Here is a 14,066-nt window from a genome sequence, read left to right as displayed (position 1 = left end):
AGTGTAGACAATATGGAGCAAGACGCAATTGGTACAAAACAGCTTTCTATATTTCTGAAGAGTTGGATGGGGAACTGTATTAAGACTGCAATCTAGCAGAGACATTTAAAAAGAGGAGAAAAATTGTGACAATAGATGAAAAAGCAAACATTTCTTTATCAGTACTTAAAAATACAAAAAAGAGAGTAAAAAAACATGTCACAAACATCTGTTAACAAACCTCAACTCGCAAGCTGCAGCAAGAAGCTCTCCATCTGCTCTCCTGGCTATATTTACTTTTCCCAAGCAACAAGTCATTTAAGGATCTACAAGAAGACAGATGAGGTTTTTTTAAACCCGCATTACAAAAGGATCCTCCTCCAGTTCTCTTACTGAACTGCCAGGTAACACTGCGAACGATCCAGCATCTCCCCAGTGGCAGATTCTCTTTAAAGCAGCCCTCACAGCAAATGGGTACCACAACATCCTAGTACCTCCCTCGTCCCTCCCCTGTGCACCATATTATCATCGCATGAGCAGTGAGAAGTTCAAGGGGCAGCAGTATTGGGTTGGCATTTTGGAGCACCCAGTATACTTACAAAGCAGAAAGAGCAGAGCAGAGCAGAGCTGGAGGCCACCAGCAACCACACTCCACTGCCCCAAGCTCAAAGAGGGCCTCAGATTTAGGCACCTGCTAACTTTTCAGGACGCGGGTGGTGCTGTGGGTTAAACCACAGAGACTAGGGCTTGCTGATCAGAAGGTCAGCGGTTCAAATCCCCGTGACAGGGTGAGCTCCCGTTGTTCAGTCCCAGCTCCTGCCCACCTAGCAGTTCAAACGCACATCAAAGTGCAAGTAGATAAATAGGTACCACTCCAGCGGGAATGTAAACGGCGTTTCTGTGCACTGCTCTGGTTCGCCAGAAGTGGCTTAGTCATGTTTGTGGGAATACGTTTTGGGTTTTCCCGCGCATTTGCCGCTTTACTTATCCTTCCGCGCTACTGCACGGAAGGAAAGAAGATCTGGCCGGAGATTGGTGCCTGAATCCCTCCGCGCCTGCTCGAAAGCGCGCCAGGAAGCCTCCTGGTAACGGTCACAGGACTTGTTTCCCGCCCGGAAACACTGACTATTGCAATGCTGTTATTGGTTAATGCTTATGTTATGACGCTGTATAATTTGCTAATAAATAGCCCTGCTCCTGTTAGCTCCGCAACGAGTAGCACGAGACAAGCCCAGCGAGACAAGATGAGCGGAACGACAGAGAGACAGAGAGCTCACTCATACTGAGTGCACTTGAAACTACCGACTGCAGTCTTCTTTTCTATTTGGCCTCTTTCCTGCCTTCGGCCACACCTTTTGCTCTATTTCTTGCTGCCTATCCTATCCTCTTCAGAACCTTTGCAACTCCCGAAAACACCTCACGACCTTCAGGAAAACTTCATAACCAGCGGACCCATCATAACCAGCCGGAGCAGGCTCTCAGACGACTGGTTATCCCAGAAGCTGGTTATCCCGACACATGTTGGCCACATGACCCGGAAGCTGTCTGCGGACAAACGCCGGCTCCCTTGGCCTATAGAGTGAAATGAGCGCCACAACCCCAGAGTTGTCTGTGACTGGACCTAATGGTCAGGGGTACCTTTACCTTTACAGTGGTACCTCTGGTTATGAATGGGATCCGCTCCGGAGCCCCGTTTGTAACCTGTGACGTCCATATCATGAAGCCCCACATCTGCGCATGTGCGCAAAGCAATTTGGCACTTCTGCGCATGCGTGTGGTGTCATTTGACGCACCTGCGCATGCGCGAACCGCCAAACTCAGAAGTAACACATTGCGTTACTTCCAGGTCGCCGCGGTGCGTAACCCGAACGTACACATCCCGTGGTCAATATCATTAGGCAGCAAGCAAAAACTTCACCCAGGCATTTGGCTAATTAAACAATCTATGGCCTTTTGAACTATGGAGGGGTATTATTTTTATTTATTACTATGGTGTGCATTTTGTGTTTGTATACTGTAAACCTCCCTGTGCTCCTCGGGTGAAGGGGAGTACTGTATTGAAATTTAGATAATAACAAGCAAACAACAACAATCTATTTATCCTGATTTGTTTGCACAAATGTTATGCAGGGAATATGACAGACTTCAAATGGTCTTTACTGAGAATGCTTTTGATTTGTTTGGGGGGGGGGGTTATGTAACAATGAGCACTCATCCTGATTTGCCCCTGGGGTGTTTATGTGCCTTCCCATTAATACACTGTTCATCCTACACTTTTCAGTGTTTCCCCATCACTTGCCCAACCACAAAAAATCAGGCTGTTTTTTTAAAAAACATCGTTGTGCCAGGGCAACAGAGCACTTCAGTCCACTTTAATTGCACAAACCTACTTTTCCAGTGCGCACTTGAATCATTCCTGAAAAGGGCTAACAGTCTTGAGGCAACCCATGAATGATTTTGTTATGTGTCTCCAAGTGTGCTTACACATGGAGGGTTGATTTTCCAAACGGGTTATTGAGATATTTGCAAGAGGGTCACTGGCAACAGAAGTTTTTTCTTTTACTTATCTGATTTTCCCTGGATAGGGTAAATCTGCATTAAAGGGGAAGCAGAATATGGGTGACCCCCCCAACCCCCCCAAAAAACACCCTTTCATGCACGAGGCATTTGTCCCACTACAAACACCTGTCTGGAAGTACCCTGTTTTTGTACAAATGAGTTCAAGTTAACTCAGCAGGAAACATGAAAACCGTGTTTTAGCCACTAGTCCATAGCCTGCCAGCCAGTTGCTTCTGTCCTACTCAACCTCTGTTGACAAAAGGGGAATGTCAATGCCTTACTGCACTGGCCCTGCCTGAAGTATGGAAACATGACCATAAAAGAGGGTTTGCATACTAACAAAATGTGACAGGAGCATGCAACAGCTTCAGACACTTTGACCTCAAATGACAGTCCGCTGGAGTATGGAAATGATACACAAGTAGTCAAATGTGCAACCAATTATTGGAAAAATCAGAGAAAAACTTTACAAAACAACAATATTCTCCTCCCCTTTATGGAACCTGTTTACCCACCCCTCTGGAAACAACATAGAAATAATTTGATTCCTCTCTTCAAAAGTGGAAAAAAAAATCAATACTAAAAACTAAGACTAAAACCTATCCTTGGAGGAAAGGTTGAAGAATTTGGGACTTTTTTAGTTTAGAAAAAAGGTGTCCAAGAGGTGACTTGGCAGAAGTTTGTAAGATGATGCATGCTGGGTAGAGAGTGGATAGAACTTGTGGACACCCAGTGACACTGAATGTTGAAGATTCAGGACAGACTAAAGAAAAGACAATGCTGTTGTTCTTTATTAAATTTATATACCTGTAGCTCTCAGGGCAGTTCACAACATAAAATCACAATATAAAAATCACAAAATACAGTGGTACCACGGGTTACAGACACTTCGGGTTACAGACGCTTCGGGTTACAAACTCCGCTAACCAGGAAGTGGTTGCTCCAGGTTAAGAACTTTGCTCCAGGATAAGAACGTAAATAGGTACAGCAGCAGCAGGAGGCCCCATTAGAAAAAGCACACTTCAGGTTAAGAACCATTTCAGGTTAAGAATGGATCTCTGGAACGAATTAAGTTCTTAACCCAAGGTACCACTGTACATAATAAAAACAAACACAACCCCATAATCCTCCCATTCAGGGTATAGTAAAACTACAAACTCATTCCCACAGGAGGCAGAGATGGCCACCAACTTGGACAGCTTTAAAGGGGATTAGACAAACTCATGTAGGAGGAGAGGGCTATCAATTGCTACTAGCCAGGATGGCTATGGTCTACTTTCACTGTCAGAGGCAGCAATGCTTCTGAATGCCAGTTGCTAGAAGCCACAGGAAGGAAGTGGACTCTTGTGCTTGGGTCCGGCTTGAAGGTTTCCTTCTGGGGCTTCTGGATAGCCATTGTGAGAACAGGATGCTGGGCGAGAGAGGCTTTTGGCCTGATCCAGCAGGCTCTTCTCATATTCTTACTAGGAAAGGTCTTCCTGCTGATGAACTAGTGCAAAAGCCTCTTCCCAGTTTATCTCAACTGGAACAGGGCTGATGCTCAGCAGCTATTTCTGATACCGCAAATCACTATGCGTTTGTATTGAATTGCATTGATGCATTTGCTTTTTGCTTTATTTATATGCTAGTGCATGTTCCATAGTATTATAGACAACAGGGCAATAAGACAACAGGGCAATTCCACGCTTCCCCTTCAAGTATTACTGGAGATGAGGAAATTGGCCCCTCCAATATCCGCACGACAATAACACCAAAAGAACTTCTTGCCATGGACAGCCTGGAGAAATCCAGCATTCAACCTGGACCTTTAACAACTTGTGAGAAGGATCGACCTTCTCCATTACACTTTTGGCGAGACAGAATAGACAGGCCTTCTGAACCCGAAGTTGGCTCTCTGTTGGCTAGCGATCCTCATTTTATAGCCCATGCTGCATTAATATTCCCACAATCACAGACAGATCCAACAGCACCTCACCCTCTTCAGGAGGGAGAGAGGGACTGACAACCAGAGAATCACGGGGTGAACGTCTGCCCCAGCCGGGGTGTGGCTGATTGGGGTTTATCTTTTAGACACATCTCCCATATTGAATACTCACCCCTCCATTGGCCCAAAGATGATTTATTAGCGAGGTGTTGTTACCCCCTATTGGGGAGGCTAACATGAAGCTTGGGATCTCCACTATTGAAGGGCTAGGGAGGTATGGCGGTGGGGCTAGATATCACTACGGGCGAAGGGCTTTGAGATGCAATAATGCTCGAACCCCTTCCAATCTACGCCCCATCCCGAAGGACGAGGGTAGGGTGAGCAGGGATTATCCACCTCCGTCATTGGTGCTGTGCAATGCCAGGTCCATTGGCAATAAAACCGCCACCATGCGTGACTTCTTTGTCTCGCTGGGGGTTGACCTGGCTTGCGTGACGGAGACCTGGGTGCGGGAAGGTGAAGTAGTCTCCCTACGTGAGATAGCACCCTTAGGTTTTTCCGTCCTCCACCAATCACGGACTGTGGGTCGGGGGGGAGGAGTAGCATTGTTAATCCGGGAGGGTTGCTCTTTCAGAGCTCTGCCAGTACCGGCGATCTCCGGTATTGAATGTGTTGGTCTTGTGTGGGGTTCCAAGGAGAACTTGGCTGTCTGGCTGGTGTACCGACCACCCAGCGCACCAGCAGCCACCCTGTCAGACCTGTTGGAGGTGGTGGCAGGCTGGGCCTTGGAGTTCCCAAATCTACTGGTCTTGGGAGACTTCAACGTCCATGCCGATGACACTCCCTCTTCACAGGCTCTGGACCTAGTGACTTCCATGGCGACACTAGGGCTCTCCCAGTTTGTTTTGGGCCCCACACATCAAGCAGGCCACACACTGGATTTGATCTTTGGTGCTGGCATAGATGTGATCATGCTCCCCTCTGTGGAAGTGCCATGGTCTGATCACTACGCTCTGAGAGCCAAGATTGACTTTCCGCTCCTCCCCTGCTCGGGTGGCGAGCCTATTTTGGCTCGCCCGCGAAGGCTGATGGATCCAGATAGATTCCGTCAGGCTTTGCGGGACCCTGCCCCCCCTGGCGACTCATTAGATGACCTTGTCGAAGATTGGAATAACCGACTCTTGACGGCCATTGATGAGATCGCACCTAAGCGCCCTCTGCGACCCCGCCGAAACCGGACCCCTTGGTTTACTGAGGAGCTCCGGAAAATGAAGCGGGAGCTCAGACGGCTAGAGCGAGTATGGCGGCGTGCTCGCGACGGAGCCTCAAGAACATCTTATAGGATGTTTATGAAAACCTATGAGATGGCAATGAAGGCGGCAAAGAAGTCTTACTTCTCAGCTTCCATTGCATCTGCTAGCTCTCGCCCAGCACAACTCTTTAGAATAATTAGGTCTTTAACAACCCTAGAGGGACAACCAAATTTAAATACAAATTCGACTCATAGCTGTGAGGCATTTGCGAGCTTTTTTGCGGAGAAAGTCTTGCTGCTCCGCCGTGACCTCCCTGCCAATTTGGATACAATAATGGAACTGGAGGCCCCTCGACTGTCCTCGGGTCCAATATTGGACCACTTTGATCGGATACTCCCTGCCGATGTAGACAGATTCCTCCAAGCTGGAAGGCCCACCACTTGCCCCCTTGACCCGTGCCCATCTTGGCTGATTAGAGCGTGTCCAGACGAGGTACGGGCCCCTCTGGGTGAGATCATAAATTTGTCCCTTGGCACGGGGACTTTCCCACAGGAATTGAAGGAGGCAGTGGTGCGTCCGCTCTTAAAGAAAACATCCTTAGATCCTTTAGATCTATCCAATTACCGCCCAGTTTCGAATCTTCCGTACCTGGGTAAGGTAATTGAGAGAGCGGTTGCTGAACAGCTTAGCGGATTTCTGGATGAAACATTGGCTCTGGATCCGTTTCAGTCCGGCTTCCGCCCTGGTTATGGGACCGAGACAGCTTTGGTGGCGCTAACAGATGATCTTCGTAGACAGCTGGATCGAGGCGGTTCGGGCTTGCTGATTCTTTTAGATTTGTCAGCAGCCTTCGATATGGTCGACCACGATCTTTTAGACCACCGCCTTGCCGACGTGGGGATTCAGGGCACAGTCCGACAATGGCTGCGCTCCTTTATCTCAGGTCGGGGACAGAGAGTGGTGCTAGGGAGGGAATTGTCGCCGCGACACTCCTTGGTGTGTGGAGTTCCGCAGGGCACAATCCTTTCCCCGATGCTTTTTAATATCTTTATGCGCCCTCTTGCCCAGATTGTCCGGAGTTTCGGGCTGGGCTGTCATCAATATGCTGATGACACCCAGCTTTTTCTGTTGATGGACGGCCGCCCTGACTCGGTCCCAGACACACTGGCCAGGTGCTTGGAGGCTGTGGCTGCATGGATGCGTGGGAGCCGGTTGAAGTTAAACCCTTCGAAGACAGAGGTCCTCTGGCTGGGTCGGGACGACATGGGGTTGGGAGGCCAACTCCCATCTCTTGCGGGGGCCCAACTAGTGCCAGCGCCTTCCGTCAAGAGTTTGGGTGTAACCTTTGATGCCTCTCTTTCTATGGAGGCACAGGTTGCAATCACAGCAAAGGTGGCATTTTTCCATCTCCGCCGTATTAAGCAGTTGGCCCCCTACCTCTCTCGCCCTGATCTGGCCACAGTGATCCATGCGACGGTCACCTCCAGACTTGACTATTGTAACTCGCTCTACGCGGGGCTGCCCCTAAAGCTGACCCAGAAACTCCAGCGGGTGCAGAATGCCGCGGCGAGGCTCCTTACCGGGTCTTTGCCGCGGGACCACATTCATCCAGTGCTTTACCAGCTGCACTGGCTCCCGGTGGAGTACAGGATCAGGTTTAAGGTGCTGGTTTTGACCTTTAAAGCCCTATGCGGTTTGGGACCCTCGTATTTAAGGGACCGCCTCTCCTGGTATGTCCCATGTAGGACCTTAAGGTCCTCAAGTGATAATCTTTTGGAGGTCCCGAGCAACAAAGACGTTAGGTTGGCCTCAACTAGGGCCAGGGCCTTCTCAATATTGGCCCCGACTTGGTGGAACAGCCTATCACGGGAGACCAGGGCCCTGCGGGATTTGGCATCTTTCCGCAGGGCCTGCAAGACGGAGCTGTTCCACCTGGCCTTTGGGTTGGTTTCTGTTTAATATTTATGCTTCATCTTTTATTGGTGGGTTATTTTGAAATTGAGACCTGCAGTTTTAATTGAATTTTAAATTTGTATTTTAATCTGTTATTTTAAATTGATCGTTTTTATGTTTTTTGTTGTGATTTTAATTGATGTTAGCCGCCCTGAGCCCGGTTCTCTGGCTGGGAAGGGCGGGGTATAAATAAAATTATTATTATTATTATTATTATTATTATAGTGATTGTAATGTTTGTTAATTTTAAATGCTACCGTTATCAGCCGCTCTGAGCTGTTTGTTGTTTCGGAAAAGCGGAATATAAATAGTAAATCATCATCAACAACATCAATTAAAAAGTGGGATCTAATTGTGCTCTGAAGCAGCTAAGCTATCCTCCTGCAGGAAGGAAGCTGACATTTGGTGCACTTGTTGTCTCATAAACATGCTTCAAAATGTAAAGGCAGGACCCTGAGATGGTAAGATGGATGGGAAAACTTCAGGCTGCTGTTGAGTGACCCCATTTTTTAATATTCCTCATGTAAAGCAAGAAACAAAATCAAAGTCACCTTGGAAAATACAGAACTAGCCTATCAAGGAGAAAAGTCCTAAATCAGGCAGCTCCCTGCTTGGCTAGGTTTTTTTTTTTAACACCCCAGAGTTTTTTCCACAAGGGAGTTTTGCAAAATGCAACCCTTCCACCTGCAGACTAAAATACTACAATTTCTACCACCTCATTCCCACCTCATTTTCTTACAACTGTAGAAAAGGCCTAAATTTCTATGTGTGATACAAAAAAATCCTAAAGATAGGAATTGGGTGAGCACCAAACTGCACTTGAGTGCTTGGAGCATCCAAGCGAGTTTTCCCAAGAGCTGGACTTAATGGTCAAGGGGCTTTATGCCAGCTCTCCCGTCTCCACCGCCCAAGCTTTTGTTTTTTTTTTTTAAAAAAAAAACCTGATTGTGGCACAAGGAGAACAGATATGAACAAACTGCCTTATGCTGAGTCAAACCACTGGTTCCCCTTGCTCAATGTTACCTTTTTCATACAAAGCTATATAGTTAGCATAGGCATGAGCAGCACATTCCATCAGGGTGTGAAACCCAGGGAATCTTGCAAAAGCACTCAGGGTGAACGGCTTGTGGGGTGCTCAGGTGCGTCAAATCAAGCACATCCTTAAGTCTGCTTGGAGGGGTGCGCCCTGTTGCTCAAGGTGATGAGCAATGCAGGGCTGCCACATGCAAGCGCACCATAAATGCAGCCCCTCTCTGCACAAAAAGTGGTGGGCTCCTCACAAGCCAGCGAAAGTGTGCTCCCACTCTTGCAATGACAGCTCTCCCATGCCTCTTCTGCCTGTATGCACCATGGTGCTCATGGCTTGGACAAACAAGGCAGTCCATCCCATTTTGCTACTTGAGGCAAACCGGGAAGGTGCCACCCCTGCCCACTGGTGGGCCAGCCCTGTGGATGGGGGTGTAGGATGCAGCTCACTGGAAGGTGCAGAGCAGCAGCCTGTTAACCACAATGCACTGCTACAACTGATCATAGGAAGGGACCTGCAAAGCCACTTTTTATTATTTAGATATTAGGGTGGGCCCGGGCCCAGCCAACGCCCCTTATGCACACACCTGTGATGGGAAGGGGCAATAATCCCCACCTTAACAAAACAAAAAACAAAACAAAAACACTTAAGGACACAGTATTTCACACACTGTGAAAGGGTTTGAAAAGGTTTAAAAAAGGCAAAGTTAAAAGGAAAGGGTTAGTTAAAAATTCTATCCGAAACTAAACAAAAAATAATAACACCATAACTATAGGGCTATGCTTTCAAATTTATGTATTGGAAGATTGCTATCTTAGAAGATGAACAGACCAAAAAGGTAACTGGGTATTTTGAGCTCTATCTGTGAAAATGGGAGGAGTAAGGTAAGTCAATGAGGAGCACCAAGTGATTTCAGGCGAGTCAGGCTTGATCAGAAAAGGGGGATGGGGAGGGAAGAGGGAGCACTTTCCTTTTCATAGAATTGTAGAGTTGGAAGGGACCACAAGGGTCATCTAGTCCAACCCCCTGCAAGGCAGGAATCTTTTACCCAAAGTGGGGCTCAAATTCACAACACTGAGATTAAGAGTCTCATGCTCTACCAACTGAGCTATCCCTTCAATCACTTTTGTGTCATGTATTTTAGACTAAAACCCTAAGAGAGGAACTGCTCTTTTTCTTTATTGGTCAGTAAGCTGCTCTGAGAGCGTTTTTGGCTGAAGAGCAAGGTAAAAACAAATAGTAAATTTCGATAATATATTAGTGAAAGTAACATACAAAAATACAGATTATAGCTGAGCGAATAGCTTACAAAAATGGCTTACAAAAATGCATACATTAGACAAAATACATACTAAAATGCTGGTGAATTTTCACGAGGACTTCTTTAAAAAAAAAAGTCACAAACTGATGTGGAAAATCTATTGTGCTGAACTTAAGGCTGGCAAAGTGAGGAAGAGAGAGAAACCAAAACTGACAGATTCCCCCATCTCTCACTGCAACTGCTTTGAACTGCTTTTCAAAGGCCTGCTTTGAACTGTTGATAAGGAAGGAAAACTTGCCCCCCCAAATCATATTTAACCCTAAAAACAAACACACACTCTTTGTGGCTCTTCAATCAACAGATGGCAAACTGCTACTGAGTAAATGAATACAGGCAGGTAGTCAAGAGCCCTGAACAAAGTGTGAAAGTGGTGGCAGTGCTGGGGGACGGGTGCTTATGAAGTTGGTTCGGTACAAAAAGAGGGGTTCTGCAAGCTTGTTTTCCTGTTCTCATCTGTCAAACATCAGAGGGCCTTTGGATCTTCCCTGGTTTCGACTGAAGCAAACAGTCTTGTGTTCCAACCACATTATTTGAGCAACCCAGATTACAAATGACGACTCATATTACCCAATGCAATCAACATGAAAGCATCATCAAAGCTTCTTCCCTGGTTCCACAGATCTCAGCTGCAAGCACTACTCCCATAAGCCTACCTGCTTTCAATACATCCCAAACACGCTCCCTTGTGTCATACACTGGCATCTGAAAAATTACGGCAGACCCAAGTGAGTGCCAACCCTGATGGATGGCTGACTACTGTGATTTCTCACAGCTACTCATTCCCCATCTGCAAGCCACACACCCCAATTCCACAGAACCACCAAAGAGAATTGCTACTACAAACTTCTCCAAGGCAGACACACTGCAGACACACTTACAGGGCCAATTAGGTTCAAGGTTAATCATGCTAGGCTTCTTCATCTATATAATGGGAAGCCAACAGAATGCCCTTCAGATACTGGGGAACAAAACTTCCAGCAGCCCCAGCAAGGCCAATGGCCCAGGGCTGATGGGAGTTGTAGTTCACAGCGACTGGAGGGCAATATGTTGACAACCCCTTTGAGAGAGTAAGGCCTGGAGACACGTAATAATAAAAACTAACAACAACCACAACAGCAGTGTGAGATGCACTAGGTTGCTATGCAGACATTAGCAAGCAATAAGCCATGGGGCAATAAGCCATCAAGAGGTTAAGTTAGGTTCATTGAATGTATGTATTGCATCCCATTATGAAATTCCTCCAGCTATTTACAACCAAGTAAGAAATACAATAAAATCACATCAACATATTAAAAATGGTTTTAACAATGCAATCCAGGAAAATATCTATTTGTTTGGCATAAAAATGAGGACAAGGTTGGTGCCTGGTGGGCCTAACATGGGAGAGAAAAGGCCCACTCTCCCATGGCCACCCCCAAACCACCTGTGGAAGGCTTTTTTTAAAAGATGTTTTTAAAATGTTTTAATATTATTCATTATATTTTAGACTCATTGCTGTTTTGTTAATGCTTGGATTAACTGGCCAGTTTTTAAAACAACAACACTGTGATCTAATTTTTTTTTACATTTTTCTTGTTTGTAACATTCTATTTTTGTGTTATTATATTTAAGCTGCCTTCCAAGGCATATACCCTAAAATAAGTCCCATAAATAAATTTATAGCTAAATAAAATAATAATAAATGTATTACAAGTGGCACATACAGTATTCATTACCATTTTCACCTTCCTGGGGGAGAGGAGAAATCACAAAGCATATATAAACCATGAAAGATGGCCCCAGGGTCTGGTGAGGTTGGAGGCATTGCCCAACAGGTGCTCTTTGCAGCTAGCTGCTCCCAAGTTGATACACAACTGTGTCAAAAACCTGCAAATCCATCCATCCCCACCTACTGAAAAATAAACCCTGAGGACGAACAATATACACCTAACCTGTACTACAAGGGTAGCAACGTTGCTATCAAATTACTCCAACATGTAAAAATACATTTTTGCCCTAAGCCATATTATATTTTCACAGTCGTCCCCATAAACTGTTGAAATAAGAGCCACCTTTGTTACAAGGCAGCAATAAGTGAGAAGTAAAATACGTACAAGTCACTTGGTTACCAATGACTCACCTGCCGGACAGGTGGGAACAATACTAGCCCATTAAAAATTTCCTCTTGAAAAGGCCAACCTCTATTGTTCCACCTCTGAATCAGGTGTGTAGATATTTATTATCAAAATTGCCGCTGGTTTAAGAGAGAAAGCAAGAGTGCCACCCCTGATGCTTAGTTTTACTAGCTGGCAAAAACCAACCGTGTTGTCACCCTGCATTTGCAAATTACCTTTTGGGAAAAAACTGAGAGCGGTGTTTGATCGCGTTTCTTTTTCACCCTGGCTCCCAAAGCGTTCCCTCGTTCTGCCATCCTTCACTAAGAAGCCTTGCTGAACTGCCGTGGCCACCGGTCTCATCACTGCACACTCTGGTGACAGACAAAGCCCAGCAAAACATCCATGTCTGTGGACAGGAAAGCCCAGTTGAAGAGAAGGGATGGGGAAGGGAGGGGAAGGGAAGGGAAGGGGGGGAAAGACACGAGAAATAAAAAACGGATTCTCTCCTCAGCAGGGAACACTAAGCTATGTTGCCATGGAGAAGCGGGGAGCTGTAGAAAATGCACAGAGCGAGACTCTGAGGCGGCTTGCAAAGACACCACTTTGCAGGGGAATAATCCTGAGTGAAAGGCAGGCAGCAAAAGAGGAAATGTCAGAAACAAAAAGAGTCCCAGACTGCAAGAACAAGAGGCTGGAAGGATGGAACAGTGCCCCAAATGGTGCAAAGATCTGGACCACTGCCCATGACAAAAGGACGCCTTTTGCTTTTTCACCTATAGGACTTTTTACTAGTTTGCAAATGTTAGGGGTGGGGAGATGACAAAGGGAGGGCAACGTTTCTACTATCAGACATAGTGTGGAAGAAAGTGGGTATTGCTTCATTTTATTTATTTGCATAGCTCCCATTTAACAATGTCCTCTGGGCAGTTCATAATAAAAAGTTACAAACCACTAAAAACAAGCAAGTGTGTGAAAAGGTTAAAAAACAGAGCAAAACAACCACAGTACTAAAGCAAAAGAACTAAATAAATAAAATCAGCCCCAGCAAAACATAACCCAGCTGAACCTAAAGAAGCTGAAGTTTTGTGCTTTTTTTTTTAAAGAAGATTGGAGGTTTGTTCTTGGTACAGCCAGACATCAAGGTGCTCATTTCTGATCCACTGTGGGAGCCTAATCTTGCTGGGGGAGAGTCAAGGGGGGGCAGCCCCCAATGCTCCTGCTCCACCCTTTTTTAACACCCCATGGTCAGGCGGGTAGTGCACTAAGGTGGAGCCCAGTAGTAATGGATAAACTGAAAAAGAAGGTGATACCCACAAATGGATCCTGTGTGCTTAAGGAACTACTGCAGCAGAACTTAAAAGGAGGACCAAACTGGAGGAGGAAGTGAGGCACTGAGGGATAGATAAGCACATTGCAAGGAGAGCAGAAATTTGAGAATACTTAAATAGCTAAGGCCGGAATCCAGCTGTTGCCCAGCCTCACTCAGACACAGGGAAGGCTAACCCAAGGGCACGGATCTGATTTTCCAGACCTAAGAGTCACTTGCGCGTCTCCTTACCCACTAACTGCAGACAGGCATGTCTTCCAGAGCTTAAGAAAAGCTGGATCATCAGACCAAAGGCCCATCGAGTCCAACATCCTGTTCTCACAGTGGCCAATTCCATGTCCATGGGAGGCCAGTGGCTTTATGTCTTCTTATGAAGAGAATCAGCCAGCCTTCCCCAGCTGCCACCCCAGAACTGAATTTTGGGGCAGCTACATCAGGAAGACTTGCTGGCAGGATGCTAAGCATAGGTGTGGAGGATGGCTTCCTTCTCCCTTCTCAAAGAAGTCAACCACAAAAATGAAGAACATACCGCCCAACATTTCTCTGATGAAAATATGAATATCCTATTCTATTATTATTATTATATTTTATTTATACCCTGCCCATCTGGCTGGGTTGCCCCTGCAA

General features: G+C 46.2%; 1 protein-coding gene across 10 annotated transcripts in view; it reads right to left on the bottom strand.

Annotated features, from left to right (window-relative positions):
• Nucleotides 1–14,066, bottom strand: part of PITPNM2 (phosphatidylinositol transfer protein membrane associated 2) — a 181,442-nt gene that overhangs the window by 142,243 nt on the left and 25,133 nt on the right. The window contains exon 1 of one of the 10 annotated variants that reach the window (XM_033136272.1): nt 12,346–12,576. The exons of the other annotated variants lie outside the window; for them this stretch is intronic. The gene's annotated coding sequence lies outside the window, so the exon portion shown is untranslated. Of the gene's footprint in view, nt 1–12,345; nt 12,577–14,066 lie in introns of those variants that run through there. 10 annotated transcript variants of the gene reach the window in all.

Source organism: Lacerta agilis, chromosome 17 (genome assembly GCF_009819535.1).
Source record: "Lacerta agilis isolate rLacAgi1 chromosome 17, rLacAgi1.pri, whole genome shotgun sequence".
Taxonomy (NCBI): domain Eukaryota; kingdom Metazoa; phylum Chordata; class Lepidosauria; order Squamata; family Lacertidae; genus Lacerta; species Lacerta agilis.
This window is presented reverse-complemented; position numbering and strand designations above follow the sequence as displayed.